The sequence below is a fragment of the Dromiciops gliroides genome, chromosome X (assembly GCF_019393635.1).
Source record: "Dromiciops gliroides isolate mDroGli1 chromosome X, mDroGli1.pri, whole genome shotgun sequence".
NCBI classification, from domain to species: domain Eukaryota; kingdom Metazoa; phylum Chordata; class Mammalia; order Microbiotheria; family Microbiotheriidae; genus Dromiciops; species Dromiciops gliroides.
The window spans coordinates 28,702,902-28,722,581 of record NC_057867.1 but is presented as its reverse complement, the minus strand read 5'-3'; the positions used below and the strand labels follow the sequence as shown (position 1 = coordinate 28,722,581).

At 40.2% G+C, this 19,680-nt stretch overlaps 1 protein-coding gene and 1 pseudogene across 2 annotated transcripts in view; both read left to right on the top strand.

Annotated features, from left to right (window-relative positions):
• Positions 1-19,680, top strand: part of ZC3H12B (zinc finger CCCH-type containing 12B) — a 321,122-nt gene that overhangs the window by 67,766 nt on the left and 233,676 nt on the right. The window lies entirely within an intron of this gene.
• Positions 13,913-17,824, top strand: LOC122733898 (annotated as a pseudogene).

Sequence of the window (19,680 nt, the reverse complement as noted above, 5' to 3'; positions counted from 1 at the left end):
ACTCAACAGTGGCCACTGGATTAGAAAAGATCAATTTATGTCCCAATCTTAAAGAAGGGCTATGCCAAAGAATGTTTGAATTACCAAACAGTTGAACTAATTTCACACACCAGCAGGGTTATGCTCAAGATTCTGCAAGCTAGGCTTCAGCAATATGTGAGCTGAGAATTAACAGAAGAACAGGCTGGTTTTTGAAGAGGCAGAAGAGCTGGATGTAAATTGCCAACATTCACTGGATTATGGAGAAAGCAAAGGAATTTCAGGAAAAAAACATCTATTTCTGCTTCATTGACTACACTAAAGCCTTTGACTATGTGGATCACAACAAGATGTGGCAAGTCCTCAAAGCGATGGGAGCACCATATCATCTTACTTGACTCCTGAGGAACCTGTATGCAGGCCAAAGAGCAACAGCTAGAACCAATATTGAACAACTGATTGGTTTAATATTGGAAAAGGAGTATGACAAAGCTGTATATTGTTACTTTATTTATTTAACTTATATTCGGAGTACATCATGCAAAATGCCAGGCAGGATGAATAAAAGCCAGAATTAAGGTTGCCAAGAGAAATACCAACAATCTCAGATATGTAGATGATACCACTCTGATGACAGAAAGTGAAGCCTCTTGATTAGGGTGAAAGAGGAGAGTGTAAAAGCTGGCTTGAAGCTTCACATAAGAAACTGAGATCGTGGCAACTGGTCCTATCACTTCCTGGCAAATAGCGGGAGAAGAAATGGACGTAGTATTGGATTTTATAATCTTGGGCTCAAAGATCACTGCAGAAGGCAACTGCAGACATGAAATTTTTTTTTTTGTTTTTTTAGTGAGGCAATTGGGGTTAAGTGACTTGCCCAGGGTCCCAGCTAGTAAGTGTTAAGTGTCTGAGGCCAGATTTGAACTCAGGTCCTCCTGACTCCAGGGCCGATGCTTTATCCACTGTGCTACCTAGCTGCCCCCAGACATGAAATTTAAAAATTCTCCTTGGAAGGAAATGTATGGTAAATCTGGATATCACCTTGCCTACGAAGGTCCATATAGTCAAAGCTATGGTTTTGCCAGTAATCATGTATGGCCATGAGAGTTGGACTATAAGGAAAGCTGAGTTCTGCAGAATCAGTGCTTTCCAATTGTGGTGTTAGAGAAGACTTTTGAGAGCCCCTTGGACAGAAAAGTGATGAAAACAGTCAATGCTGTTATTGATTCAGAATATTCATTGGAAGGCCAAATCCTGACACTGAAGCTTAAATACTTTAGTCACATAATGAGAAGATAGGAATCTTTGGGAGAGACCCCGATGTTGGGAAAAATGGAAAGCAAAAGAAGGGGGCAGAAAAGGACGACATGAACAGATAATGTCATGGAGGCAACTAACATGACCTTGGACAGGTTTTAGGAGATAGTGGAGGATAGAAGGGCCTGGTGTGCTCTTGTCCATGGTCCACGGGGTCATGAAGAGTCAGATACAACTAAATAACTGCACAAGAAAAATGGAAAAGTATGCCTCATTGACATCACTAGTTCATTCCCTCTCTGGTGAGAGGTGAGAATCATGTTTTGCCATATGTTTTCTAAAGTTATGATTGCTCCCTGCCTCAATCAGAGCTCTCTTTGAAGTCTTTGGGTATCATTTCCCCCCAGAGGAATACATACTTAGTATTTAAGTTAAAAAAAAAAACTAAGGGATGATGCATATGATATTCAGAAGTTCAACAATTTTTGAGTGACTTAGATAGGCTATATGGTATACCCATAGTGTTAAAGCAGACAAGATTCCTTGTCATTTAATATAATATCTATAATGCCACAACAGTGGCATCTCTGTACTGAAGTGAATCTTTGATCTCATTTTTTGTGAGTACTTCCTTGACTTATGCATATTGTAACCCATCCATGCATTCCTATCCAATAGGATCCTTTTCATGTCTTTCCATAAGACCTACAGAAAGGATCCATTTAATGTGTTTGAAGTATTCCTCTACTTCATTTAATACTAAATGGAGGGGGCAGCGAGTGGCACAGTGGATAAAGCACTGGCCCTGGATTCAGGAGGACCTGAGTTCAAATGTGGCCTCAGACACTTAACACTTACTAGCTGTGTGACCCTGGGCAATAACCTCATTGCCCCACAAAAAAAAACAAAACAAAACAAAAAAAAACCCCAAATACTAAATGGATACAACACTTGGGAGGTTTTTTGCTCGTGTCCATTGACTGTGACCAGCCCACATTCTTTCACAGTCATATATGAAACCCATGACAAAAGGTGCCCCCTCTCACAAGGAGCTACATCTCTCACATGGATCAGATTCATTCTTGGGGGAGCCTGACCCTAAAGAGAGATTAAGCTTTTTTTCATGCTCACTGGCTCATTCTGCTCCTATTAAAGAGTTTTGGGGAAAATCTCTTAAAGCTTAGATATCTAGAGTGTCTAGGGTCTCTCCTTAAAAGGGATTAATAGCTTTTATACTTGGTGTACGAAATAGATGTCTGGTATAAGACAGCTCTTTAATTCCTTCGCCACAAAAAAATGCTTAAAACATAAAAGACTCATAATAATGCATGAGCAAATACTTAAAACATAAAATAATAACCCGTCTCACCCATTATAATATCCTGAAAGGTAAAAGTATTTTGGGGACTATTGAATAGACTTTTTAAAAAATTTCCCTCTGATGTGACTTATCTGTACAATTGCAAATCCACTTCTCCTGGTAAAATAGGCATAGCTTGAACTTTTGTAGTACTTTCCGATACAACAGCCTTCTGACTCTTCTAGTAGGAGTGTGTTTTCTCCTTTCAAAAGTAGTATAGTTGTAGGAAGCACCTCCTTCTGGATGACACTCAGATCAGAAAGGTCAGAACTCTTCAATTCACGAGGCCACCAACATGGATGGAAGCCTCTATCTTAGCCCTTTGATCACTTATACTCAGGGAAAAAAGACACAAAACAAAATAATCTCAGACTTTTACAGGCAAGCACATTCTTGCTACCACAGCCATGATGGCATGGGAAGAAGGGGTACAGACAGAAAGGAGAGAAAAATTTCTTCCTCTCCTCCCAATCTTGAATGTCCAAAAGGGTAGCCAACAATAGAAGGAATACAGAAAATTGTTTTGTAGGCAATCTCTCAGAGAGGATGTAATTGTGTTGGAATATTGCTGTGGTGTAAGAACTAATGAGCTGGTTGATTTAGAAAAATGTGGAAAGACATAGACCTATGAAGGAAAATGCTATTCACATTCAGAGAAAGAGATGACAAGTGGAAATATGCAGAAGACGTTCTTACATATGTGTGTATGAGTGTATATATGTATATATGTGCGTGTTTATAGATATCTATGTATATATATATATATATGTATGTACATGTTTAATTGTAGCCTTCTTTAGGATGGGATGGGTGAGGGAGGGAAAGAAAGTAAAATATAAAGGGCACAGGAGAGAACAGAAAGAAAACCTACAAGGAAGTACAGAAAAGGAGGGTAGCTTTGAAAACAATGTGTAGTATTTATTATATAGGTTTTCTTGAAAAGGAAATTTATTGTTTTATATTGAATTCTCTCATGTTCTGTGTACACAGCAATGTTCTTTTTTTTCTTTTCTCATTTTGTATTTAAGTTTAAAATGAATAAAAAATTTACAACAAAAAAAGAAAGTCCAAAGGGGAACTGAAAGAGTTATAAATGACTTTCTTAAAAGAGAGGAAGTATTTTCTTCTCAATTCCTCTTAAAGTCTACTGAATGGGTAGTTCTTTCTAGCTTATTTGCCAGTAATCTTTGACACAGCTCTAGTCACAAGGACCAAGAAAGCAACTGGGAACCATTTATCTCACATGGCCTTCAGCAAAGGGTCAGATTGCATGCCAATTTCCATGGGAAGTTGCTTCAGTTCATCCCTTCCTACATATGTACTCTTGTTGATATCTTTTATGTCATTTCGTGGGAGCATATAATCATTAGTATTGTAGAAACTGGTTTATCTCACACTTGTGTCTTTCTGATTCCCTTTAGATCACCTGAAATTTCATTCTTGGAGATTTTGGTGTTACATGATTTATAGCTATATCATCTAACCAGGAGAATATCAATATTACATTGAGCTCATTATTTCACTTGGTTCATTATTTCAGTAAAAATTTATTAAGTATCTACATCTACACTGTTTTGATAACTACAACAGACAGCATTACATGGGAAAGTACATTAAAAAGTTATAAACTGACAGGGAGAATCAGGAAAGATTCTCATACAGATGACATTTGAGTTGGTCTTTAAAGTATATGTAAGGGGCAGCTAGGTAGTACAGTGGATAGAGCACCGGCCCTGGATTCAGGAGGACCTGAGTTCAAATCCGACCTCAGACATTTAACACTTACTAGCTGTGTGACCCTGGGCAAGTCACAACTCCAATTGCCTCACCAAAAAAAAGATAATAAAAAATAAAGTATATGTAAGAATTTAGCAGGTGAAGGAAGGTGAGGATATTTTATTCATAGGGAGTGATGTGAGTATACAATACATAGAGACTGGAAATCTCAGGGTATATCTGATGATTTGAAAATATTCCAATTTTGCTGAAGTGTACAGTATATAGAAGAGAGTAGCATGAGAAAAGGCTAACAAGGTAGGTGGTATGAGATTGTAGAAGGCCTGGAGTGCTAGGCAAAGTCATTTGAATTTGTCTTGATTGGCTTTAGTGAGATATTGTAAAGTTTTTAGTAGAGGAGTGCCATGACTCGATATATGTATAAGTGCTAAATTAGAGAGGAAGCTTGCATAAGGTATAGAGCTCCAGCCTGGTAGTCAGAAAGACCTGAGTTAAAATATTACTTCAGACATTGATTGGCTGTGACCTTGGGTAAGACAACCTCTTTTAACCCCAGTTTCCTCACCTGTTAAAAAAAGGAAGCTCTCAAAAGGGACTTTGAAGTGAAAGTAGGAGAGATAGAACGAAGATGTAGAGAAAGAGAGGAAGGAATGGAAAGAGAAATGAGAGCAATGCAGGAGAGTCATGAGAAAAAAGTCAACAGTTTGAAAAGCCAAATGGAAAAGGAGATTAAAAAATTGTCTGCTGAAAATAATTGCCTAAGAATTAGGATTGAACAAATGGAAGCTTTTTTATGAGAAACCAAGACACAGTAAAGCAAATCCAATTGAATGAAAAAATAGAGGGTAATGTGAAATATCTCCTTGGAAAAACAGCTGATCTGGAAAATAAATCTAGGAGAGATAATTTGAAACAAAAAAGGAATAATAGTAACACCTGCCTCACAGGGATCAAATGAGGATAATGTATTTATAAAGTTGTTTGCAGACCTTAAAATGTTATATAAATGTTAATTATTATTGAAGAGAGTCTTGCTTGTTAGTTATTATAGTATATACCCATGCCAAATCCTTATATGCAACTCACCCAGTAGGTGATACCATACAGAGGAGATGACTGGCTTAGAGTCCAGCTTAAGCAACTTGTCCGGCAGAGAAACTGTGCTCCATCGGGAACATTGTAAGGATACCATGGAACATCAGAACACCATTCTTGCTTGTAGAGAGGTCCAAATGGGCAAAAATTACCCTGCTGATTAGAATTTTCATTTTCATTTCTTGTTACAAGGGATGGCTCACTGGGTAAGGGAAGGAGCAGAGATATATTCAGAAATGAAAATGATGTTAAAAATAAATGTAGTACCACCTCTGGCCTACCCACCTAACTCTTATTCACAGATGGGGATCCTCATTATATTATATATTGACTACTCCAAGGTCAAGAGACTCTTTGGGCCTCCTAATTGAATCACTTCTGTATCTTTGCTGAATATCCTTTCCATCCTTTTCCATTAAGTAAACTTTTTGTTAAACGTCTCATTTTGTTCTAATCCTGAGCCTGGACCACTAAATTAATCTGAATCCGGACTAGTCTGGAACATTTGGCATTAGTCTTTAGTATTGGATTGGAATGTTCTTGTGGATAAGCTGTGGCTGAAGTGGAGGGAAGGCAACAAGGAAGAAGGGGAGCTCCAGGTGATCACAGGCCTTAGTAGAGGAATTTTGAACCTTGTGGCTGTTGTGCTCCTGACAGTGATTTTGCTCCACTGACACAGTCAGATTGAGAAGTAAACTGACCACAAGAACTCAGCAACTAGAGACCAATGTGAATATGTGCTGAGTATTTTTTAAAAAATAAGTGTTTATTGATAGCTTCTGTTTCTTACATCATCATAGTCATCCCAAGTAGCCCTTTCCCTTCCCCTCCCAGAGAGCCATCTAATATAATAAATAGTAATTTTCAGAGAGGAAAAAAACCAGCGTAACTAATCAATATATTTTTTGGGTTTGTTTTGCGGGGCAATGAGGGTTAAGTGACTTGCCCAGGGTCACACAGCTAGTAAGTGTCAAGTGTCTGAGGCCGGATTTGAACTCAGGTCCTCCTGAATCCAGGGCTGGTGTTTTATCCACTGTGCCACCTAGTTGCCTCCTAATCAATACATTTAAAAAATTTTTTTTTTTTTTTAGTGAGGCAATTGGGGTTAAGTGACTTGCCCAGGGTCACACAGCTAGTAAGTGTTAAATGTCTGAGGCCAGATTTGAACTCAGGTACTCCTGACTCCAGGGCCGGTGCTCTATCCACTGCGCCACCTAGCTGCCCCTAATCAATACATTTTTAAAAGTCCAAAAACATGTGCAATGTGTAACATTTTTGGACCTTCCACCTCCACGAAGAAGTTGATTGAAGATGTCCTCTCATATCTCTTCATTTGAGTCCTACTTGATCTTTATGATTTTGTTACATTTACTTTTGATTTTTTTGGGAGTGTGCTCATTATTCCATTTATATTGTTTAAGTCATTGTGTAAATTGTTTTCTTGGCTCTGCACTGTGCATCAGTTCACATAGAGCTTTCCAGCTTCTCTGTTTTCAACCTCCCAAGGTTGCTGTGAGTATCAAATGAAATCATATTCATAAAGTACTTTGCAAACCTTTCAGCACTTTGTAAATGCTAGTGACAGTGATGATGACAGTGGTAGAAGTGGTGGTGGTGGTGATGATGTCTGTAGAGAGTAAGAAGCAGAACAGAGAGAGGAGTGAAGGAGTGAGCAAAGTTAACCTGGACACTTCCTCAAAATTGAATTTCCAGGAGAAAATCACTAATTGGAGGAAGGGGTTGCTGGAATAGAGGAATCTTCCAAAGTGAGAAGGCTGCAAAGACCTTCAATATATATTAGCCCTTTGGGATAACTAATAAGCCTATGTTAGATATAAGAGTATAGCTAAAATAGAGAGAAATGAATCTACAAAATAGTTTTTCATAGTGGACTGTTTTGATCAACATTCCTTCAGTCATGCATATCAAAGCATGAAAATGAACATGTCTGCTTTAAGAATGGGTTTACTTTCCCCAAATATACTTTTTTTTCCTTTTGAACCTACGCAATATTTTCAGATTTCAGGAATCTTTCTTTGCTCTTTTGGTATTGCCATAGGTCTTACCTAAATAATATTATGAAATCATCTATTTAGCATTGGCACTATCTCCAACCTACTCTGCAAAGTTCAGTATCCTCCTTCAAATAGTCAGGTTTTATCTCCAGCTACCTACGCTTTGGCATTTACCCTACCTAGGAAATATTCCACTCTCCAAATCTATTTATCCATCAAAATTTCTCTCTCCTCTGATCCATATCCAGATGGCTACTCTCTTGGAATCTAATAAACTCATCATTGTTAATGGAACGATAGGTTATAATGGGTTGGTATGTTACTACTCCTAGGGAACACACTGGCATTTAATAGGGTCTACTAAAGACAATTACTTAACCTAGGAGAGTAGAATTTCTCACACAAGAGTTGAACAACTGGAGAAATATTTTGAAACATGTTCCTTTCCCCGTTTTTTAAGACTCACAAACCTTTGGCAGTCACCAACCTTACCAAAAGGATTTAGAACTGGTAGTGATTTTAGAGATCATCCAGTCAAATCCCTTTATTTTTACAAATTCTTACAGCAGAGTACTATCCCATCACATTCACGTACCATAATTTGTTTGGCCATTCCCCAGTTGCTGGGCACCTACTTTGTTTCCATTTCTTTTTTGTTTTTGTTTTGTCTTGTTTTGTTTGTTTCCAATTCTTAGCTATCACAGAAAGTACTGCCATAAACATTTTGGAGTATATAGACACTTTGTATTGATGGCCTCTGTGGGGTATAAGGCCAGTAGTGGAGTCTCTGGTTCAAAAAGATATGGACGTTTTAGTCACTTTATTTGTGTAATTCCAAATTGCTTTCCAAAATGATTGTACCACTTCATAGGTCCACCAATAATGTATGTATGTATTTATTTATCTGTCTGTCTATTTATTTATTTATTTATTTGTTGTGGGGCAATGAGGGTTAAGTGAGTTGCCCAGGGTCACACAGCTAGTAAGTGTCAAGTGTCTGAGGCAGGATTTGCACTCAGGTCCTCCTCAATCCAGGGTTGGTGCTTTATCCACTGCACCACCTAGCTGCCCACCACCACCCCAATAATGTATTAAGGTACCTATCTTTCTACAACTGCTCCAACATTGACTGTAGCCACTTTTGGACGTTTTTGCCAATTTGTAGGCTGTCAGGAGAAACCTCAGGGTTGTTTTGATTTGTGTTTCTCTTATTAGCAATTTTCAGCATTCTTTCATATAGTCATGAATACTTTGCAGTTTGTTTTTGAGAACTGTTCGTTCACATCCCTTGATCACTTCTCTATTGGGGAATGGCTATCTTATACATACATACATACATATATACATATATGTATATATAGTTTGTATATCTGGGATACTAAACCCTTATCAGAGAAATTTGTTACAAAGATTTTTTCCCATTTGACCACTTCCCTTCTTATCCTAGGTGCATTAATTTTTGTGTAGAAAGAAGCCTTTCAGTTTCATGTGATCAAAGTAATCTATTTTATCTTTTGTAATTTCCTCTATCTACTATTTAGTTAAGAATATATCTTCTATACATAGCTGTGAATGATCTGCTTCTCTTCTAATTTTTAAAAGGATAATCTTTAATATTAAGTTTTCTTATCAATTTATTTGGTTTTTTTGGTTTTTTTGGTTTTTTTTTTTTGTGAGGCAATTGGGGTTAAGTGACTTGCCCAGGGTCACACAGCTAGTAAGTGTTAAGTGTCTGAGGCGGGATTTGAACTCAGGGACTCCTGACTCCAGGGCCGGTGCTCTATCCACTGCGCCATCTAGCTGCCCCTCTTATCAATTTAGAATGTGTTATTGAATATGATGTGAGGTGTTGGCCTAAGCCTAATTTCAGCGAGAATGCTTTCCAGTTTTCCTAGCAATTTTTTTCAAATAAGGAGTTTTAAAAAATTAGGTAATTTATATTTTAAACTTTATCAAACACTATGTTATTTAGTTCTATTATTTCGGATTGTCTTGTCTAGTCTGTTACATTGATCTATTGCTCTGTCTTTTAACCAATACCAAATGGTTTAGATGACTACTACTTTATAATGTTGTTTCAAGTCTGGAAGCCATTTCTCTTAATAGTCTAGATCTTTTTGTTTTTCTAGATGAATATTATTATTTTATCAGGTTCCATAAAGTATCCCAAAGTTGTTGTTGCTTTGTTATCGTTATTATTTTGTTGTTATTTTTGGTTTTCAATTTATTTATTTCCTTTCCAATTCTTAATATATCTTCTTTTGTGCTTATTTTAATTTAAAAAATATTGTTGGCTTTCTAATATTTTGGCGGGGGTGAGGCAATTGGGGTTAAGTGACTTGCCTAGGGTCACATAGCCAGTAAGTGTTAAGTGTCTGAGGCCGGATTTAAACTCAGGTCCTCCTTAATCCAGGGCTGGTGCTCTATCCATTGCACCATCTAGCTGTCCCGGCTTTCTAATTTTTAAAATACATATTCAATTCATTAATCCTATCTTTTTCTATTTTGTCAATGTACATTTATAAGGATATGATTTTCTCCGAGCACTGTTTTCACTGTATCCCAAAATTTGATTGGTATTTGATATAGCATTAAAAGTGTGGCTTTAATTTGGTAGTATTGTTTTTAGTATATTTGTATATCCTAGCCATGAACACTGAATATTCCTCCAGCTATTTAAATTGTTCTTTATTTCTTTAAGGAGCACTTCATAATTGAATCTATATAAGACTTTGGTTTGCTTTGGTAGGTCAGTCCCCAGATATGTCATGCATTTTGTAGTTATTTGGAATGGGATTTCCCTTTCTATTATTGTTTCTTCTTGTGTTTTGCTATTATTATATAGAAATGTCATTGATCTTTTTAGAACTTATTTTATAGTCTGCAATTTTGTTGAAGCTATTTGTTGTCTCAGTTGGTATCTTTGCTCATTCCCTGGGATTTTCCACATAAACCCTTATACCACCAAGTAAGATAGTTTGATATCACCTTTACTCCTTTAATCTCTTTCTCTTGTCTTATTGCTTTTGCTAGCATTTCCAGAAACATATCAAATAATAACATAAAAGAACTTTGTACTTTGTCAAAGACTTTTTCTGCATCTATTGAAATGATTGTATGGTTTTGGATTTTTTTTTGGCAAGGCAATGAGGGTTAAGTGACTTGCCCAGGGTCACACATCTAGTAAATGTCAAGTGTCTGAGGCTGGATTTGAACTCAGGTCCTCCTGAATCCAGGGCCGGTGCTCTATCCACTGTACCACCTAGCTGCCCCCTGTTTTTGTATTTAACATGATTAATTATGGTTATTTTCCTGATATTGAACCATCTTTGCTTCTGTGGTATAAATCTGACTTCTATATTAAGGGCTCCTTCTTTTCTCCTCCCTTTTTACTCTCACTTCCCCCTTATCCACTCCAACTGTACACAGGGGTTACCTTCCCCTCATTGCTAGACCTTGATTTGACCCCAGCACATTACACATTTCTCTCTATCCCCATGTCCACTCCACCCCTACTCCTTCAGGTACGCTCCTATGTTGCAGTGGTACAGTGAATAGGGTGAATTAAAATTTGGCCCCAGACACTTTCTAGCTATGTGGCCCTTGGCAAGTCACTTCAGCTCTGTTTGCCTTGGTTTTCTCATTTGCAAAATGGGACTAATAATAGCACCTACCTCCCAAAGTTGCTGTGAAACTCAAATGAGAGAGGAGCCAAGATGGCGGAGGAGAGGCTGTGACTCCCACAAGCTCCAGAGACTCAAATGAGAGAATAATTGTAAAGCACTTAACACAGTGCCTGGCACATAGTAAGTGCTATATAAATGTTAGCTATTATTATTTTTATTATTAATGTAGTCCCACAGTGCAAACAAATATTGATTCAGCTGTAGTCAGGGTGTTACTAGGTATTGTCCATAGTGCCTCTTCACTGTTACCTCTACCAGGTTTCTACCTTCACCCCTCTCTCCTTGTGTACATTTAGAAAGAAGTCTCTGTGGTCTCTCTGCTATCTATCTATTGCTATTTTTTCAGTCTTTGGCAGCCTAATTTATTCACTCCTCCAGCATTTCTGTTGTTTGGGATGTTTGAGAAGCAAGCAGTCTCTTCAGTTCTGGTTTTCTTTCTGAAAGTATTTAAAATATGCCTTTACTATTGAACATCTATCCTTTTGCATGCATGGTTAAGCTCAGATTTATAGTGTAGGTTAACCTGAGCTATATCCTAAGCTCTATCACTCATTGGGAAACATTATTTTATTCCCTCCACTTTCTTTTAAATGTGCCCCCTTATCATCTCTGACACTGCTACCATCCTAACGCAGACTCTCATCACCTTATTCCTAGCCTATTGCAATAGCTGCGGGGGGTGGGGGTGATTCTGCCTGCCTCAGGTCTCTCCCCATTCCAATCCATTCTCCATTCAGCCACCAAAGTGATTTTCCTAAAGTGCAGCTCTGACCCATCACCTCCCTATTCAGTAAACTCCAGGAACAAACACAAAATATTTTGTTTGGCATTCAAAGACTTTCAAAACCTAAAGCTTTCCTACCTTTCCAGTATTCTTATACCTTACTCCCCAAAGTGTACTCTTTAATCCAGCAACACAGGCCTTGTGGCTGTTCTATATACAAGATATTCCATTTCTCAGCTCTGAGCATTTTCTCCAACTGTCCCCCATGTGTGGAATGTTCTCTGTCCTCCTCTCTGACTACTGACCTCCCTGACTTCCTTTAAGTCAACTAAAATCCTACCTTCTACAGGAAGCCTTCCTCAACCTCTCTTAATTCCATTGCCTTCCCTTTGTTCATTATTTCCTATTTAGCCTGTATAGAGGGGGTAGAGCCAAGATGGTGGAAAAAAGGAAGTAAGTTGCCTGATATCTCCCCTGTTTCTCTCAAAATAACTTTAAATCACATCTCAAAATGAATTCTGGAGTGACAGAACTAAAAGGATGGGATAAAACAATTTTCAAGCCCAAGATAACTTAGGACTACAGAAAAGGTCTATCTCACTTGGGTAAAAGGGGAGTGCAGCCCAGTGCAGGTGGTGTCTGGGCAAGTCAGCAGGAGCCTCTTAGCCCCAGCACAGACCAGCAGCCAAGGCCCCGTGGTCCTGGCTCAGCAGGCCAGTGGCATATGGGGCAGCTATGAGGTATCCAGTCCCTACCATAGCAGGCAAACTGCCAGCCCTGGGATCTCCAGCACAATAGACTCTACTAGGCCAAATGACCCCAGTGCAGTGGTCAAATTGCCAGACCTGGAGCACCCCCTCCTCCAACAGAGCCACCAGTCCTGGAAACCCTGGGGCAGAACACCAGTGACTATCCCCCTGACCCCCCAGCACAAGAAGCTTAGACAATGCCCCCTGTACCACAGGAGCAGAGCTCAACTTTAAAAGTCATGAAATAGGCTAGAAAATAAGCCATAAGCTACTATGGCAACAGAGAAGATCAAAACAAAAACTCAGAAGAGGACAACAATGTCAAAACACCTATATGCAAAGCCTTAAAGAGAAATATGAATTGGTCTCAAGCCCAAAAAGTCCTCCTGGGAGAGCTCAAAAAGGATTTAAAAAATCAAATAAGAGAGTAGAAGAAAAGTGGGAAAATAAATGAGAGTGATGCAAGAGTCAAGAGTGATGCAAGTGAAAAAAGAGTCAACAGCTTGGGAAAAAATACTCCTTAAAAAGTAGAATTGACCAAATGGAAAAGGAGGTACAAAAGCTATCTGGCAAAAATAATTCCTAAAAATTATAATTGTACAAGTAAAAGCTGATAACTTCATGAAACAGCAAGAATCAAACAAAATAAAAAGAATGTAAAAATAGAAGAAAATGTAAAATACTTCATTGTAAAAACAACTGACCTGGAAATAGATCCAGGAGAGATAATTTAAGAATTATTGGACTACCTGAAAGCCATGACCAAAAAAAAAAAAGAGTCTGGACAGAATCTTTCAAGAAATTAGCTAGGAAAACTGCCCTGATATCTTAGAACCAGAGAGTAAAATAGACATTGAAAGAATCCACCTATCACCTCCTGAAAGGGATCACAAAATGAAAATTCTCAGGAATATTGTGGCCAAATTCCAGAACTCTCAAGTCAAGGAGAAAATACTGCAAGCAGCCAGAGAGAAATAAGTCAAATATCAAGGAGCTACAGTCAGGATTACACAGGATTTAGCAGTTTCTACATTCAAGGATTGGGGGGCTTGGAATATGATATTCCGGAAGGCAAAGAAGCTTAGATTATAACCAAGAATCAATTACCCAAAGAAATTGAGCATAAAAATCTTTCAGAGGAAAAGAAAATGGACATTGAATGAAATAGGGGACTTTCAGGCTTTCCCGATAAAAAGACTGGAGCCAAACAGACAATTCGATTTGCAAATACAAGACTCAAGAGAAGCATACAAAAAGGAGGTGTTGGACCAATTCAAGAGGCTGAGGCAGAGTCAGGGCCAGAAGTTGCTATGAGCCACAGCTACAATGATGAGCTTCAGTACTTAGACAAAATCCACGAGCTTCCAGAGGATAAAGAAGGGCTTCATGCTCCATATGTAGGTGACAGGAGTGTACTATGTCGATAATCCCTATGAGTAACTATTGTTTGAGGAGATAAGAAATGCTTGGTGAGGTGGAGGTGTTGGTGGCTTCCTGCCAGCAATGAAACAGATTGGCAATGTAGTAGCCCTACCTGGAATTGTTCATAGATCTGTTGGGCTTCCTGATGTCTATTCTGGTTATGGATTTGCTATTGGGAATATGGCTGTCTTTGATATGAGTGACCCAGAAGCCATAGCGTCCCTAGGTGGTGTCAGAGTCTCTTTCTAAGAACCAACCTTAATAAAACTGAGGTCCAGCCTGTGAAGTGCTGAGCAATGTGCCTAATCCATGTTTGACCACATTTCTGTTGGGGTGGAGTGAATGCCAAGGACTTAGAAGAGACCCTGGATACAGAAGTGTACTGTTCTTTATGAGAAGGCTGTACCGGGGCTGAGGACAAGGAGCACTGTAAGGAATATGGGTGTGGTCACAAGCTGACCTGAATAAGGTCTTCCCTAGGGCTAAGAAGGGACATCTATCTCCACTTGGGACCTTGGGAGAAGTTAATCATTATGCTGAAATGCAAGTTATAGGTGATATTTTTTTGGGGGGGGCAATGAGGGTTAAGTGACTTGCCCTGTGTCAAACAGCTAGTAAGTGTCAAGTGTCTGAGGCCAGATTAGAACTCAGGTACTCCTGCATCCAGGGCTGATGCTTTATTCACTGTGCCACCTAGCTGCCCCTATAGATGATATTTTTAATGAGTATGTTACAGCAGAGGCCTGGGCCATCAAGTAGTTACAGATGCACTGATGGCTATGGAAAAAGCTATGAAGAGAGACAAGATTATCATGAAAAACAACCAGTTAGCATGTGCACAGATCAATTCCCGTCAGGGGCAGTACTACCTTAAGAGGAGAGCAGCCACTGGAAACTACTCCTTGGTCAACTGGATGTTCCAGGGTATTCTAGACCCAATAGACTTTTGCCAGTGTCTTCAACCCAACCCCTGATGATTTGGACCTCCATGTGATCTATGACATCTCCCACAACATCGCCAAAGTGGAGCAGCAAGTGGTGGATGGGAAAGAATGGAACCTGCTGGTGCACAGGAAGGGGTTTATCCAAGCCTTCCCTCTGCACTGTCCCCTCATTGCTATGGATCTAGATGCCATATTTCCTTCTGTTGTTAATGATTTCCATGTTGACTTATCTGCTTATGTTCAAGGTTTTTTGATACTTCTTCCTGAGATCTTTGGTCATTTCAGTCTTACTTTTGTCTGCATGATTCTCCCCTTTTCATTTTCTGACTCTCTCCTCTGATGGCAGTTTCCTGGGGGGCTGGATCTCAAAGGGTCTAAGCCTCCTCTCATACTAGAAAATTTGCAGTTCGCCTGTCTAGATTTCTACATGACTTTGGGTGGTCAGAAGTGGCCCCAGCTGGATGCTGTTCCCCTTGCTTCGGACTTGGTGGAGTGCTTCACAGTCCCCCACACTCATTGTGTCCTGACCTGGTATCCTGTTCCACACAAGGCTACTTAATTCCTTTGGCTTGGCACCAGCAGTTCAAAGCTTTACCCTGCTGATAACACTGCTAGAGAGCTGTCCCGTTGGTACTATGGGGTTATGGCCCCTACAGGCTTTTACTTATGATGTACTGTGTCTGCCTGGCTGTCTGTCATGGCAGGGGAAGATTTTCACAGCCTGGAACCATGGCATCCATTGCATTGGAAAGATGGAGAAGGGACCATGCTGTAGGGATCGGGGTCCTTGGATTGGCTAGTGTAGCCTTTCTGCATGTGGTGTGGAAGGTAAGGGAGGAGTGCCAAGTGAACTCAAGGTCAGTGAACATCAGTTCCTGGGTTGGTTACTTTGTTCTCCCACATTCTTTTGGATTCTGTCCTAGACCATGGAGACAGATGAAGTTGCTTTATTTTTGGTGTATAATTTCTGTTTGGAAGAGCTTTTAGAGGTTGTAGGGATCAGAGAAAATGTCAAGTCTGCCATCTTGTGACTCAGAAGTTCATGCACTAAGTCTTTGATAGTCATGCCCCAAAGATGATAAATGTCAAATGTCTTTTGGGGAATTTGCTTAACTTCGTATTGGGGATGATTGAAATGTTCAGATTTCCAATTGTCACGGACATGGATTCTTCCTAACAACTGGAGTTTGGGGATTGAATTGTGATCCAGTGGAGGACTGGATTTGGAATCAGAGAATCTGTGCTCAAATCCCAGCTTTGCCCCTTACTCCCTATGTAACCTCAGACAATTCAAATCATACCTTGAGGCTCAGTTTCCTTTTCCATTAAATGAAGGGGTTGGGCTTGATGGACTCAATGACTTTTTTGGGGGGGCGGGACAATAAGGGTTAAGTGACTTGCCCAGGGTCACACAGCTAGTAAGTGTCAAGTGTCTGAGGCCAGATTTGAACTCAGGTCCTCCTGAATCCAGGGCCAGTGCTCTACCCACTGCACCACCCAGCTGCCCAACTCAGTGACTTTTTAGGTCTCTTCTAGCTTTAAATCTGTGATTCTATGATTGCTTGGGACTTTTTATATTAAGAACTGGGCCATGTGGACTTTGTTAAGACTCTTTAGCGGAAGTCCCTTGAAAGAACAGTTCCTGAACCTCCCCAAGATCCTAGAGACATTTCTTGAATTAAGGACAGGACAAATGTGCCAAATTCAAGCGAGCTAATGTTCTGAGGGGAAGAAGGATTAGAGGCTGTGTCCATTTAAGAGAGAGAGATTCTAGTCTCACTCCAGAGCTAGGAACTCTTTTTTATTTAGAATTTTATTCTCCCAAATTACATGTAAATACAAATTTTGACATTAAAAAAAAAACCTTTGTGTTCCAAATTCTCTTCCTCCCTCCCCTTCTCCCCCAAGAACTCAAGCAATTCAATACAAGCTATACATGGGCAGTCATGCAAAATATTTCCACACAGAGCTATGAACTCTTAATTCTTTTTCTCCGTGGGATTTCCAGTGAAAAGTAGGTGAGAGGGGGTGGCTAGGTGGCGCAGTGGATAAAGCACTGGCCCTGGATTCAGGAGTACCTGAGTTCAAATCCGGCCTCAGACACTTGACACTTACTAGCTGTGTGACCCTGGGCAAGTCACTTAACCCCGTTGCCCTTAAAAAAAAAAAAGAAAAGTAGTTGAGAGGGGGCAGCTAGGTGACGCTGCAGTGGATAAAGCACTGGCCCAGGATTCAGGAGGATATGAGTTCAAATGCAACCTCAGACCCTTGACACTTACTAGCTGTATGACCCTGGGCAAGTCACTTAACCCTCATTGCCCCACAAAAAAGAAAAAAAAAAACCACCACCACCACAACAAATAAAAGTGGGTGAGGGACCTTGGTAGATTACACTCCAGTGCAGGCCCTGGGTACTCTCCCAACCTCAGCAGAAATGGTGAGTTTATTCATATGGCAACTAGAGCACATATTCTAGCTTAGATAAGTCTTGGGCTTCCACTTGGGCTTTTTTTCTGTCTCTACCTTCAAGCATAGTTGAGCAAACAGTGATCCTAAGATGGCCATCCCTAGCATTGGTAGCTGTGCTCAGGCTTCAGCATAGTGAGGAAACAGTACTGGATCCCAGCATGGAGGGGAGCATTTATCCTAGCAGAGGGAGAGAGGGAGAGTGACAGGACAGGCAAGGAATGACACTGCTAACTCCCCTTTCCCCACTAAAAGGATGTAGAGTTTGGCCCGTGGTGGGAGAAGCTGGGATTCTGGTCGGGAGAAGCACTCTGCCCCTTTACAGGGCAGCAGAACCTGGACCTTAGTGGCAGGAAAATGGGCAGTAGCACAGGTCCCACTAGCAACTGAGTGGTCCTAGCTGCGGTGCAGTAGCCAGTGGCAAGTCCAGCATAACCGTTTGCTTACTATAATCTGGAACTGATAGCGCCCTTCCACATTGCTGACAGAGTATTAAGTGTATACCCCTTCAAAGGGAGACTTGGGAAGACCATAGGCTAGAATGTTGGGGAGATGCCTTGTTTCTAATGACAAGAGGGAGGTAAAATTATTTACCCAGACCCTGTGGAATAAGGGAGAAGTTCCTCCACAAAGGTACCTCTTTGATGGGGTTCCCAGGAAGGAGAAGGTCCTGGCTGCTGGGCCTAGGGAACACTGAATGAGTGGTAGTACAGGGCAGATCCTATGACTGAGTCTGAAACCTAGATAGGCATCATGCAAGAGCTTACTTAGCTACTTTACTACAGACAATCGTGATTTGTGATGAGAATCAGTGACTGTGCTGGATGCGTTATCATCTGTGTTGTAATCCTGAGGTTCCTGGGGTTCTTCCTGCTCAGCAGACTGTTCAAATGCAGGACTTCTGAAGGGGAAAGGTGAAGCTTCGGATTTTTAATCTCCATTCTCCTCCATATTTGGTTACTTCTTCAGGGGGCCATTACATTGCTTGTTGTCTCTTTTGCTGTTCTTTCTGGGTTTTTGTTTTACCTGGTGCACTAAGTTCATCCTTCAGTGTTGTTTATACCAGGTTCTGTCCAGTAACAACCCTAAGGCCATTTAAAGAAGTGGAAGATCCTCGAAGAAATCTTTAGGACATTACCACTAGGGGATAGGATATAGAGGCAACATCTACCCGACTTAGATTTAGCCTAGTGTTCCCTTAAAAGGTAGCTAAACTATCCTTAAGACATAATCGGGGGAGCGGTGAGGTGGCACAGTGGATAAAGCACTGGCCCTGGATCCAGGAGGACCTGAGTTCAAATCTGACCTCAGACACATGATACTTACTAGCTGTGTGACCCTGGGCAAGTCACTTAACCCTCACTGCCCCACGTGAAATAAAAAGACATAATCAGAAAAAAAAAATTAAAAATAAAAAAAATTAAACATTAAAAAAAAACTTTTAAAAGACATAATTGGTCCAAAGGACTAATACTGCAACCGTTGACAGAACTTCCTGGTTGCTTACATACAAAAGTGAGGACCTGAGAATTAACAGGCTCCTCAGACTTAAGATGACATATGCTTTTGACCAGTGAGCCACCATGGCAAATAGAGAGGTATGGGAAGCTGTGCCTGACTGAATCAATGATGTGTCCTTACAAAATATCCTGTCCATGATATTGTTAAGTAAACTTTATATTAAGTGTTTGTCATTTCATTTCAAAGCTGAAATTGATCCACTCGAGTGGGCTGAGTCAGACCTGGCCTAGTACAAATACATCATCAAAGAGACATTGGCGGGGGGGCAACTAGGTGGCACTGCAGTGGATAAAGCACCAGCCCTTGATTTGGGAGGACCTGAGTTCAAATCTGGCCTCAGACACTTGACACTTACTAGCTGTGTGACCCTGGGCAAGTCACTTAACCCTCATTGCTCTGCCCCTCCCCAAAACCCCCAAAAAACAAAGAGACATTGGGTAGGAGAAGTATAATAAAGGATATCATCAGGGTGAGATTTATGACTAGAAGAGAAGATGGACTTTCTTTTTATAGCAAGAGGGAAGTCCCTGAGCATGTTGGTGGGTCCCCTCTGGAGATTGATGGGGGGACTTGGATAAGAGTTGCATTGACTGAGAAGGTGTGAATGGATTGTGATCTGCTTTAGTGAATGGCTGTCCACAGCTATGACATTGCAGATACAGCAGAAGGCCAAAGTAATAACCATATGATGTAGGTAGCTCAAGGGTTATTTTAAGGATGAGGAA